The sequence below is a fragment of the Arvicanthis niloticus genome, chromosome 14, assembly GCF_011762505.2.
Source record: "Arvicanthis niloticus isolate mArvNil1 chromosome 14, mArvNil1.pat.X, whole genome shotgun sequence".
Lineage (NCBI taxonomy): Eukaryota > Metazoa > Chordata > Mammalia > Rodentia > Muridae > Arvicanthis > Arvicanthis niloticus.
The window spans coordinates 7631642-7645894 of record NC_047671.1 but is presented as its reverse complement, the minus strand read 5'-3'; the positions used below and the strand labels follow the sequence as shown (position 1 = coordinate 7645894).

General features: G+C 42.2%; 1 pseudogene; it reads left to right on the top strand.

Moving 5' to 3' along the window:
• Positions 1 to 10238: 10238 nt before the first annotated feature.
• On the top strand, positions 10239 to 13984 carry LOC143434422 (zinc finger protein 431-like; annotated as a pseudogene).
• The last annotated feature ends 269 nt before the right edge of the window (positions 13985 to 14253 follow it).

The following is a 14253-nucleotide window of genomic DNA, read 5'->3' as shown; positions in this document are numbered from 1 at the left end:
CACTGTTCTAATGAAAGATTTTAAAATTACCTTTACAGGCGGAAAATGAGTGTTGACATGGGTCATGCCTTTAATTCACAGGCGTGTCTTGAATTTTGCTACTGTTAAAAAGTTTATAGCTCGCAGGTGGCGTGGGCATTTGGGTCTGTTTACAAGAGAAGTCTGAAACTCAGAATAGATACACGCTTTTGCCCTGGGTGACCTCAGCTCTTAATGCAAATGCTTCTGCTGCTTGCTGGACTGACGCTGGAGAGAGAAGGAGACCAGGGGCGCCATGATAGAAAGCCAAGGACTCAGGTCAGACTGAAGGAGAAAACAAAAGGAAGGGAAATGCTTCAGCGAGTATCCAGACTACAGCATGTGGGTGGCTGTAAGCAGCTTTCTCTATTGTGTTCCAGCACCGACCTCCGTCATCTTCCCACAGGGCTCACGTCAGATCACAACACGTTCACGATTTATTCTTGGCTGAGTTCTATAGGTCATGGTCCTTAGCATAGGCTTATTGGACAGTCCAGCATTGTGTCCAGTTGCTCTCCCTGAGTTCCTCTGTGCCCATTCATCTCTGTGCTTCACCTAAAATAAGGCAGCCCAGGGGAAGGAGCGGTGCATGCTCTCTGGGCTCACGGGTGGGAGACTGTTTGAAACTACCCTGTAAATCCACCTATTCAGGAGAGGGGACAGACATCTCTCCAAGTAACAAGAAGTCATCAAAGATGAAATGAAGTGTTGTTCTCGATGAAACTATTGCATCAGAGACACACATATGTCCACTTCATGCGTGAGGAGGTGTGCAATTTCACTTTCATTCAAGGAAGGCTGCATTGGAATGTTTCATTTGAATGAGACAGGGTAGATGTGAGAGAGAAAGCCAGCTGACTTACAAGGAATGATACCAATTCTAGGACGGGAAGTTATCTAGGCTGTTCACTGTATGAAGACTAAAACGTCAGTATATGGGAATATCGCTTGGCATCCAAAATTACATATGAAACTCAAAATAATGAAAATAATTATCTGGTAACAAAGCGAATGAACAGACTAAAGAGGAAAAGCGCCACAGTCATCTCCACTGATCCAGCAGAAGCATCTCAGCACTCTTTGATGATAACCCCTTTAAAGGGAATAAAGGGAAGCAACATTGCCGTAGATACAAAGTCATAGGGAACACTAGGCCCCACAGTAAATGGCTTTCATATTACAAATTAATCAAGAGTATTCATTCTTGCCATTTTTGTTTACATAGAACTACAAGTTTTAGCCAGAGGAACTAAGCAAGACAATAAAGGCACACAAACTGGGCAGGGAAAAGTAATATTACACATGCTCTCAGATTACACAATGTTGTAGGTATCACACACACACACACACACACACACACACAGAGAGAGAGAGAGAGAGAGAGAGAGAGAGAGAGAGAGAGAGAGAGAGATTGTAGAGATTACTGAATAACTTCAGCAGACAGGATATAAAACTAACACACAAACGTAGTGACATTTTTGTGCAACAACAGTGGGTAGCTCACATAGAAATTAAGAAAACGGGGCTGGAGAGATGGCTCAGAGGTTAAAAGCACTGCCTGTTCTTCCAGAGGTCCTGAGTTCAATTCCCAGCAACCACATGGTGGCTCACAACCATCTGTAATGGAACCCGAAGCCCTCTTCTGGTGTGTGTGAAGACAGCTACAGTGTTCTCACATAAATAAAATAAATAAATAATTCTAAAAGAAAAAAAAAGGAGAGAGATTAAGAAAACATTTCCACTTACCACAGAATAGAATAATTTGAATAAATTTGCCCCCCCAAAATGATCAATTTAGATACATAAAACTATGAAAGATTGCTGAAATAACCAAAGAAGACATGGATGGCATGCTAGATAGATAGCGCTTTGGGTTCTTTGTTGGTTCATTTGTTTTTGTTGTTGTTTTCCCGTCTTGGCACAAGCTACAGCATTTGACAGGAGAGAACCTTGACTGAGAACATGTCTTCATCAGGCTGCTCTATAGGTAAGACTGTGAGGCATTTTCTTCATTAATGACTGACGCTGGAAACATGCAGCTAAGATAAAGGAAAAGCACAGAACACAACATCAGATCTAGTTGATTCAGCAGTGTAAGCCACACGAGACTGTCTGTGAAGGAACTGAACATGAAAATGACCAAAGTCTTCCCAAAAATGAAACCACTGAGCAAGGGTGTTCAGAGAACCAAAAATGAAGTAGACATATCAAAGCAACAAACTAAACCTTGCCCATTTCCAACAACGCACCACAGTCAACCCAAGGGATACCACAGACAAAGGATAGATGCTGTTGAGCATAGAACCAAGGAATCCTAACCACAGATGGCACAGGAAGAGACAGCTCATGAGAGATGATTTTATAGAGAAGAAAGCAAAGGGAGATTGTGATGGGTTGTATATGCTTAGCCCAGGGAGTGGCACTATTAGGAGGTGTGGCCTTGTTAAAGTAAGTATGTCACTGTGGGCATGAGCTGATTCTAGCTGTCTGGGAGCCACTATTCTGCTAGCAGTCTTCAGATAAAGATGTAGAACTCTCAGTTTCTCCTGTACCATGTGTGCCTGGATGCTGCCATGCCTCTGCCTTGATGGTAACAGACTGAACCTCTGAACCTGTAAGGCAGCCCCAATTAAATTTTGTCATTTATAAGACTTGCTTTGGTCATTGTGTCTGTTCACAGCAGTAAAACCCTAACTAAGACAGAGGTGTTTGAAAGAAAAAACATGTTTCTCGGCAGTTGCCACAGTATCTTACAGCCTGAGCTGATCCCTAAAACCTACATGGTGGAAGAAAAAAAACCAACTCCCTCCTGCAGGCCCTCTGATCTCCACAGGCTTCAGCACACATGCCTCATAGAGTAAATAAGTACATGTAAAATTAAGAAAAAGAAAAGCATTATCTAAATTCACCGAAGAGTGCCGATTTTGATATGAAATAAAATTGTCCTTCAAAGCTAAGATGCAAATGCTTTCTCACAGTCTCAGTGAATCATAGAACAAAACATATAGGTGAAAACATATGAAGGTGAAAAGAAAACTCATGGGAGAAGCAAGGCTGGCAGAGATGTTGGGCAAGGGAAGGCTAGAGTGGACAGTGTGAGAAGCCGAGAACTGATTGGATTGGAAAATGCATGCAAAGGCTATCGGAACTTCACTGTACAAAGGACTCACAATCAGAGGCGTTGGAACCTCTGCCAACCTTGAGATTGTCCCCAGTAGTCCTGGACAGAAAATGAAGCTTCATGCTTTAAACAAAACCCTTCTTTTCCATTCCTTATCCTACCATTAGAGATACTGCAGATTTGCAGCATACAGATTTGCTAAGCGGCTTGAGAGATGCTGGAAATTGAAAAAAAAAAAAAAAAAAAAAAAAACAAAACAAAAAAAAAAAACAAAGGCTGTTTTTTCTTTTTTTCAGACAGGACAGTGATTACTTTTCAGGATTTTGCCTCTGTTTACTGTGTGGTTTAAAATATTCAGTATACAGTATCTGTAGTATACACCCGAATCATAATCCGATAAAAGGGCCAGCCATGATGTCTTATGCTTGTAATTACAGGAGGCTGATGCCGGAGTGTCCTTGATAATTAAAGCCTATGTGGTCTGTAGGATGCATTCAGTACATCCTGAATAACAAAGAGTATGATACTCCGTGTGCGTGTGACAAGCAATGACACTTGGGAAGCAGAAACACTGGCTTCTATTGTCACAATAGCTTCAGTAACAGTCACGATCTTTTCAAAATCCAGTCACACCTTCATTCCCATAGGCAACCCTAATTCCAAGTACCAGATGACAGCAAAATGGCTCATCAGTTCCTATTTGATTCTTTATTGCAGTTATTTATCGGGAAAACAGTCCATGCACATGGAGGGAAGTCAGGGGGCAAAGACATGGTTCTCTCCTTTCACTGTGTGGGTCCTGAAGATCACACTCTGGTCTTAAGCCCACGGGCAACAGTTGTCTTTACTTACTGAGCCGTCTCACTTGGCCAACACCTTGGTTATCTTAACATAACATCTAATACGAGTGTGTCAGAAAATCTTGCCCACACCGCAGGCTGCTGTGCTGCTTGACTCTCTTCTGGAGGAGATTGCTGTGGGTTACGGGATCCCCTGCTGTCTGCCAATGGTGTTCATTCTGAGACCTTGAAGGGGAGACTGGGCCATGCTGTGAGAATATAAGATGCAGAAACACAAAGTTGAAGCTACACATGTTACAATTACCACGGCATTCTGCAGCAAAAGCCAATTGTTTATAATATAGATGCAAGTGTCCTGCCCTTGTGTGAGTCTCCTGTGAGAAGTTACACACCAGGAACCTTTTCCATTTGCTTCAAACTCAGAGCTAAGCTAATTCACAGGGATCCTAAAAAATAGATGACAAACGAAACTCAAATGTTAGTCTGAAGGTTCACGGCACTGGATAGTTACATGTGAAAGACTGGAACTCCAGCCTTGTCTCTCACGATCACAATGCTAATTCCAAATGGATCACAGAGGGCAACATACAATCTGATACTCAGACTATGACAGGGAAGATAGTGAACACACCTGAATTTGTAGGCACAGGAACAGGCTTTCTGAATAAGACCCTAGTAGGATAGGCATCAAGACCGACAGGTGGCAAATGGAACCACATGAAACCAAACGGCTTCTGGACAGCAAAGAACACCATGATTCATTATTCAAGTGAAGAAGCAGGCTACAGAATGGGGAAAACCAAAATCTTTACCAGCTGCACATCTGAAAAGGGCTAGATACAAAAATAATCTAGACTATGCAAAGAACTCAGGGGATAAAGAGATGGCACAGTAGTTAGAACACTGGCTGCTCTGCCAGAGGACTCAGGTTCAATTCTCAGCACACCTGTGGTGGCTCACAACTATCTGTAACAGGGATGTACATTACTCTGCAAATATAAGGCAAGTAAGTCATTCTGTCTCCAAGAAGTTTAAGATGATTTCATGTACATACACTCAGGAACTAAAATTTATTAAGAGAAGTATAAATTTCTCTAGGAGAATATAAATGTTTCTGTCAACTTGAGAAACTGATGTAATTTAGATCTTGAACTTGAATTATTTTTATTACCTCAAAGAAGTCACTTCTTCAATCACTTTAGTGCCAGCCGTTGGAAGCACAGCTGCAAGCCCTGGACTGAGGATGCAAAGGCAAGGGGTTCCCTGCAAGGCCGAGACCAGCCTGGTCAACATAGTGAGTGAGATTCTGTCTCAAAACAACCAAACAAATTCTCATCTGTTAGAAAGCACTGCTTCATGTAATCATTTTGAATATGTTCTAGTCTCTGGTTTTCAAAGTTTAAGTAAGTTGAAGTCACTAATATTGTACAGTGAATTTTATTTGTTAAAAACCAACAATTTTCTCTATTTTCTATCTTAACTTCTATGTATGTGTTTGTGTGTACACACATACGAAGGACAGAAGAGGTATTCAGATCCCGTGGAGATGGAGATACATGCAGTTGGGAGCCACCTGCTCTGGATATCGGGAATGAAACTTGGGTCCTGTGAAAAAGCAGGAAGTGCTCTCAGCCACAGAGCCATCTCCACAGCCTCTTATTCTATTAAAAACAAAATAAAAACCTTTGATTCTGACATTATTAAGAGTTGCTTGTTTCTAATCAACAACATTCTTTTAGTCAGGATTCTCTGGAGGAACAGACTACACTTACACACACACACACACACACACATTTACTTATTACAGCGGCTTACAGGTTGTGTTTCAGTTCATCTAACTACGGCTGCTTACCAACAGACAGTCCAAGAATCCAGCACTTGTTCAGTACTCAGGGCTGGGTGTCTTGGCTGATCTTAGTATCTGCCAGAACTGAAGTAGGGAGTGGATGCTAGGAAAGGAGAAATCTTGCCAACCAAAGTGAGGGCAAGCAGGCAAATCGCAAGAGCTTCTTCTTCCCTGTCCTTTCTAGAGTCTGGCAGTAGAAATAGGACTGAGATTAAAGACAGATCTTCCCTCCACAAAAGACCTGGATTAAAGTTGGCTCTTCCCATGTTAAATGATTTAATTAAAAAAATCCTCATTAGGGAGTTCCCACCCACTTGAGTTTTAATTAATCCCAGATGAGATCCAGCTGACTACCAAGAACAGCCACCAGAACACCTCTTGTCAACTTGACACACAACCGCGTGTCCCTATGTCATGTTTAATTTCGAATGAATATAATCAGAAGGTCATAATTATACCTGAGATGCTATTCCATATACAATTACAAATGCATAACATATTTAATCAGGACATAATTGTGCCTAACATGATATAGCTATCCCTTGAACAACCACAAATGCAAGACAAATATACAACAGGTAGCAATGTCCCTTGGCGAACATTCTTTTAGTATCTCAAACTTCTTGATTGATGTAACAAACCAATGGCAGAAAACACAAATATCTGTACAAACACATTTGTAGCAAAATACAGCAGGAACAATCATATCAACTATAATCCTGGCTTCTGCAACTGGCAACATGGCCTAAAATGGAATTTATAACTACCTTCCTCTTCTCCTGTTCTGTGGTTTGACCACCCTCAAGAGGCACCTTAGCAGGTCTTGGTTCATTTCCTGGAGGAGCGACATACACTTTCATTCCTGAAGGGTCTGTGCCCTTTGCCATCCTGCCTGAATTGGGTTGTTGTAGTTTCCCATTAACTAATCACAGGGCATGGTAGCCTGTGATTACAAGAGATATATGTATCTGGAGCCATGGATCCCTCCCTGAACACTCTGGTTGGTGGTCTAGTCCCTGGGAGCCCTCAGTGTGCAGCCAGCAAACATTGTTCTTCCTATGGGGTCGCAATCCCCCTCTGTTCCTCGAGTCCACCAAGCTCAGTCTGTTAACTGGCTGCCAGCATCCTTGTCTGCATTAGTCAGGTTCTGGCAGAACCTCCCAGGGAACAGCCATACAAGGTTCCTGTCAGTAAGCACCTCTTGGCAACAGCAACAGTGTCTGGGTTTGGTGTCTGCAGATGGGATGGATCCCCAGGTGGGGGCAGTCCCCCGATGGCCCTTCCTTTAGTTTCTGCTCCATTTATTGTCCCTGTCTTTCCTTTGGACAGAAACATTTCTGGATTAAACACTTTGAGAAGGGGGCGTGGCCTCATCCCTCAACTGGGGGCTTGCCTATCTACAGTCGAGACAGGTTCTGTCTTCCCTTCTCTAAGCATTTCCGCTAAAGTCATCCTTGTTGGGTCCTGGGAGCCTCTTGCTTCCCTGGCATCTGGGACCCTCCAGTGACCACCCCCAGTTCCTCATCCCTCACTGCTACATATTTTTATTCAATTTCCTGATCTTCTATACCTCTGTCTCATCCTCTCCAGTAACTGATCCTGCTCCCCTTTTTCCCTTCCCCTCCTCTCTCCCTCCCAGGTGGCCCCCTCTTCCACTTCCCACAAAAAATCATGATTAATGTTGAAAATTAACAAGTGTATTATTGTCTAGATTATAAAAAGCAGTTTTCACAAATCAACAAGAAAATGAGAAACCAATATGTAAATGGGAAAGGGAGACAGGCAGACATTTCACAAAAGAGGAAATCCCAGTACCTACCAATTACAAACAAATAGACAGTTTCATTAACAGATAAACTCTAACAGTAAGATATGGTTTTGTTGTTTTACAGCCTAGGGTGTTGGATCCAAGCCATTGAGGGTGCTAAGTCACCACTCTGCCACTGATCTAACTATATCTCCATGTCCCAAGATGCTATTTTTAAATTTTTAATTATGTTTTAATTTTTAGAATATTATATAATTTCATCATTCTCCCCCTACCCTTCCAACTTGTCCAATGGCCCCCTCCTTCTACTCCCTTTCCACCTCACTGCCTCTTATTCTTTTTATTATTCTATGTCTGTCTCTGTCTTTGTGTCTCTGTCACACACACACACACACACACACACACACACACACACACATTAGAATGTTCATTCCTAGGGAAGATGGATTCTGGAAGACTTGTGAATGAAAGCCAGAGTTGCTGATCAGTGAGATCAGCTGTTCCTACCTGGGAGACCTGTGTTGCTGAGAAGTCTAGAAGCAGTCACATCCCTCTGGACAAAAGGTTCTGCTGTGAAAATATCAGCAAGATGCACACATGGGAAAGACTAGAGGCAAGGGGTTCAGTAGAGAGGTTGTTTTATGCATCTTGTGAAACTTTTGTAAGATAGTGGGCCAACAGTCTCTCATGATTGTATCAGACGTTAGAACTCTAGAACTGTTAAGATGTTAACTCATTTCTCATTGATATTGAATCTGAACTTTCTCAAATTGTGTACTGAAATAGTTTTGATTTGCCATTTGAGAAATAAAACCCAATTCTCCAAATTTAAGTTTCAATTAAAATTTATTTTAATTAGTCAGAGCTTGTGTGATTATTTTTGCAGTTGTCTATTGTATTAGTCAGGGTTCTCTAGAGTCACAGAACTTATGGGTAGTCTCTATGTAGTAAGGGAATTTGTTGATGACATACAGTCTGTAATCCAACTCCTCAACAATGGTCAATAGCAGCTGTGAATGGAAGTCCAAGGATCTAGCAGTTGCTCAGTCCCACAAGGCAAGTGGGTGAAGAAGAATGTTCCTTCTTCCAATGTCCTTATGTAGGTCTCCAGCAGAAGGTATGGTCCAGATTAAAAGTGTGTACAAACATGCCTGGATTTGGGATTTGCTTTGTCCCAGATGACCATGAACTCAAAGATCTTCTTGCCTTCGTCTCCTGGAATTCACAGTCACTATGCGTAAAGATCTCCATGCCAAGATCCAGGTCAGAGACTTGTGTCTCCCAGCCTCAAAATCAGGATCACAGGTGAGCCCTCTAATTCTGGATTATAGTTAATTCCAGATATAGTCAAGTTGACAACCAGGAATAGTCAGTACAATCCACCCCTTGTCAACTTGACACAAATAATATCTCATGTCCACATGAAACAATAACAAGGTCATGAATATGACTAACATAATTATTCATTATATAATTGCAAACACATTTGTAAATTTATAATGGGGCAATGTCCCTTGGGAACATTCTTTTAGTATCTCAACCTAAATACCAACTGATGTTAAAGAAATTGGAAGAAAGACAAGTATGTTCTTAACAAAATAAAACAGAAGCATTAATATTACTTTATAATCCTCATTTCTGCAACTGGTTACATGGCCTTATCTGGTAACTACCTTCCTCTATTACCCATTCTGTATTTCCTCTACCCTCTGCAAGCACCTCAGCATGTCTTGGCTGGAGTGACCCATAAGTTCATTCCTGATGGGTCTGAACCCTTTGTCATCCTGCTTGGATTAGGTTGTTGTAGTTTCCCATTGACTTTAATCACAGAACATGGTAGTAGTAAGAGATACCCTAAGGGATCTCCTACACTCCAGACATAATCCTTCGTACCTTCATTGTGGAGAGGCAATCCAATTTCCCCATGGTAATCTGGAGCTTTCACCCCTCCAAAAACTGTTATTTTTTTCTTAGCCTGTTGACTTAAGGGCATTAGAAGACTAGGGGGAAGTCTGAGCTTCCAGTTCAACGGAATGTTTGTATGTTTGTTGTGGCTCCTGGTAGGAGCACTACCCCTCTGGAGTGGCCAACTTATAGGCCAGCAGAACCTAGAGTTGTGGGGTCAGGAAGCAAAAATTTTGTTAGAGGGTCACTAGGAGTAATAGTTAGAGGAACTATTCCCTTTTTCACCCCTTGATTCCTGGACCCATGGATCCTGGCTATGGGAGAAACTGTACCATATATTGAACACTGATTCAAAGCATATACTGCCTTCTAAAGAACTCTGCCCCCAGCCTTTCATGCTGCTGCCACCTAACTGGTGCTGTAACTGAGTCTTCAAAAGGCCAGAATTTCCATCTTTCTATCAGACTAGCTGCTTCAGGATGATGGGGAACATGGTAAGACCAGTGGATTCCACAATCGTGAGCCCACTGTCTCACTTCTCTGGCTGTGAAATGAGTTCCTTGGTCAGAAGCAATACTGTGTGGAATACCATGATGATGGATAAGGCATTTTGTAAGTCCACAGATGGTGGTTTGGGCAGAAGCATGATGTACAGGAAAGGCAAATCCATAACCAGAGTAAGTATCTACTCCAGTAAGAACAGAATGTTGTCCTTTCCATGGAGGAAGTGGTCCAATGTAGTCAACCTGCCACCAGGTTGCTGGCTGTTCACCTCGAGGAATGGATGCCATATCTGGAGCTCAGTGTTACTCTCTGCTGTTGGCAGATCTGGCTTTCAGCAGCAACTGTAGCCAGGTCAGCCTTAGTGAGTGGAAATCTGTGCTGTTGAGCCGAAGCATAACCTCCATCTCAGCCACCATAGCCACTTTGTTCATGTGCCCATTGAGTAATGACAGGGATGGCTGGGGACTGAGGATGACTGTCCACAGAATGGGTCATCTTATCCACTTGATTATTGAACTCCTCCTCAGCTGAAGTCATCTTTCAATGAGCATTTACATAGGACACAGTTATCCTCACATCCTCTGCTTGTTTAGAGAGATCTATCCTCATACTTCTTCCCCAGATTCTTTCTCACCAATTTCCAAACGTACGCTTTCCAAGTCCTTAACCATCCAGCCAATCCATTGGGTATTGCTGATGAATATGGGAACACATCTGGCAAATTCTCCTTCCAAGCAAAATGTATTACCATGTGTATTGCTGGGAGCTCTGCCCACTGTGAAGATTTCCCTTCATTTAGGGTTGTTCCATAAAGGGTTTGCAATGATAAAGCTGTCTCTTTCTGGGTGGTGCTTGCATAACATGCAGAACCCCGAGTAAACCAGGCCCTAGTGTTCTCTTTCTCAGTCAACTGACCATACGATACACTTCATGAGGTTACAGATGCATTCATGGCAGCAAATGGCATTGTAATGAGAATAGAATCTACAGGCATTTGGGGAACTTCTTCGTGTAATTTCTGTGTGCCTTCAGAACTTGGTTGAGCACGGTCACGTGCGTACCACTTCCATTTGATAACGGTTTGCTCCTGTGCTCATTCTACTTTATGATTCGGTGGATCATATAAAGCACAACTCATGATGGGCAGCTCAGGTTCCATGGTAACTTGGTAGCTCCTATTGTCGAATGCTTCCACTAAGGCCCAATAGCAGGCCAAGAGCTGTCTCTCAAAGTGAGCATATTTGTCTGCAGATGATGAGAGCCTTGCTTCAAAATTCCAGAGATCTATGATTCCTCTATAGGGACCTGCCAACGATTCTAAACAGCATCCCTGTCTGCCACTGACACCTCAAGTTTCATCAAGCTTGCTGAATAATGTAGTCCAAATGGTACAGCAGCCTGCACAGCAGCCGAGACCTGTTAAAGAGCCTTTTCCTGTTCTAGGTCCCACACAAAGTTAGCAGCTCTCCAAGTCATTTAGTATATGGCCAGAGTAACACACTCAAGTAAGGAACACGCTGTCTTCAGAATACAAATAGACCCACTAAATGTTGTGCTTCTTTCTTGGTGGTGGGAGGGGACAGGTCAAAAATTTATCTTTCACTCTGCAAGTTTGCTGTAACTGTGCAGGCTTGAATGGTTCTCTGTGTCCTGCTATGAGCTGTGCTGTTGGGTGCTGTGAGAAAACCCCAGGGAAGCTCTGAAATCAAGACCATGATCTTCAACCACATCTTGAAGTTTGAAGTTTGGCCAAGAATATACAGACTACATTCTATTTCTCAGGATGGCATGTGTTCATGACATCAATACTACCTGAGGCTTCAGAGTCATCGGATTGCAGGATACAGTGACTTATGATGTCCATGTGAACTTCACTGGGGAAGGGTGGGATTTTCTGAATCCTTCCCAGAAAAAGTCTCTATGAAGAGGGGATGCTGAAGACCTACCAGAACCTCACTGCTATAGGCTACAACTGGGAAGACCATCACATTGAAAAGCATTGTCAAAGTTCTAGAAAACATGAAAGGCATGAAAGATGTCATATTGGAGAGAAATCATATGAATGTAATCAATGTTGTAAAGCCTTTGCACATCACAGTCATCTACAAAAACATAAAAGAACACATACTGGAGAGAAATCATATGAGTGTAATCAATGTGGTAAAACCTTTGAATTTTAGTATAGTCTCCAAAAACAAAAGAACACATACTGGAGAGAATCCTTATGAATGTAATCAATGTGGTAAAGCATTTGCAAGTCACAGTCATCTACAACGACAGAAAAGGGCACACAGAGGAGAGAAACCTTATGAATGTTATCAGTGTGATTAACCCTTTGCAGGACACAGTCATCTACAAACATATTTAAAAAAATCACATACATGACAGAGAAATCTTATGAATGTAATCAGTGTGCTAAATTAAAGCCCTTGCATGTCTCAATCATCTGTAACTATGTAATAGAACACATTCAGGAGAGAAACCCTAAGAATATAATCAAAGCTATAAAGCCTTTGCATGCCACACTCTGCTCTGAATACATAAATATGCTCTGAGTACATACTGTAGAGACGCCCTGTGAATGAAATGAATATGGTAACGTTTTTCAGGTCACGGTCATCTCAGAACGCAGAGAAGAAACATGCTAGAGAGAAACTGGGGAGAGTTATATCATGTTAGGAGTTATTATGACATGGCTACTGTTTTCATATAAGGAGATACAATTATGTATCAAATTGACAAGGGATGGATTGTGATTGCTATGGAAAGCATAGGTCCAGGCATGGTAGTGCATGCCCTTAAGCCCTAGGAGATGAGCATCAAGCAGTTCAAGTCCACCCTGATACAGAACAAGTTCCAGGTAAAGAAAAGCTTAGGTCTAGGCCTGTGGATACAGAGCCATGCAGATCTCTGAGTTCAAGGTCAATATTTAGAACACGTTCCAGGACAACCAAGCTTAAGCAGTAAAGGAGTTGGAGAACAGAAACCTGGTGATAATGTAATAGAAGGGGTCATGTCCCAGACCCAGCAAGCAGCAGAATTCAGTGGCTTTGTCCATGTGGCTCTGGCTTTAGAGGCAAGAGTAGAAGAGACTGGGACTACTGGGAAAACTGTTACTGGTTAGCTGTAGCTAAGAGATTAGAAGTGATGAAGAAGAGACCAGCATCACTGATGTGAAATCTTCTAGGAAGTGTTTTCTGAGAGGACAAAGAAGCTGTGTTCCAGAGATAGCCAACATTGTACCTTGTGTTGCAGCTGAACTTGGTCATGTGTAAGAATCAATCACCCAGGTGGTACTGGTTTCCAGGACATGGTGTCATGCAGAGCAGCTAAACCTTGGCACTGTGAAGGGAGGATAAGGGAGGCTGTCAGTGAAGCCTAGTTGCAGCAGAAGAACCCAGCATATTGAAGATGCCAGTCCCATGGGATGAGCAGCAAGACCAGCAGCAGCAGTGGAGTGGATCAACCAGAGCTTAGAGTGCTACAGAGGGCAGAGCGGGAGAAGTGACCCAATCTCTTTGGAGGAGTGAAGAAGATCATGTGTGGATCCCAGACATTGAAACAAGAAACTGTAACACTGAGGTTACCTTGGAGACCCTAAGATCTTTGAGATGCCAGAGCTGTAGGGTACCTGTTCAGGAAAACTGCTTTCAGGGAATAAAAGCAGCCAAAGAGAAAGAATTGTGCTGTGGTGAACAAAGCAGAAAGGAGTTGGAGATCTGAAGAATGCTTTGACATCAGACTTGGAGCTGCAGAATTTGGAGATTTCACAGCTGGCTTTTGATTTTTTTTTTTTTTTTTTTTTTTTTTTTTTTTTTTTTTTTTTTTTTTTAGAATTTCCTCACAATTACATTTAGTAATAGTGAAGTATATCTTGTGAAGTTGGAAATGTATGATCTGGTTTTTTTTTTATTTTCTTTTTTAGGGGATTACAGTTACGTGATTGCATGAATCTCAGAAGAGACTTTGAACTTTGGACTTTTAACATTTTTAAGACTGCTATAGATGATGGGGATTTTTGAAGTTGGACCTCATGTATTTTTCATTATGCTATGTTTAAGTATGGTCCCCATACATTCCTGTACTTCAACAAGCTTGTGGAGGCCAGCAAGTGGAATGTGGGAGTTTGAATATGCATGTCACAGGGAGTGGCTCTATTCAGAAGTGTGACCTTGTTGGAGGAAGTGAATCATTCTGGGGGTGGGCTTTGAAGCTCCACCCAGTGCAGAACACACCCTCCTGGTAGCTCCCTGGATGACAGTCTCTTCTTGGCTACTTTTGGATCAAAATG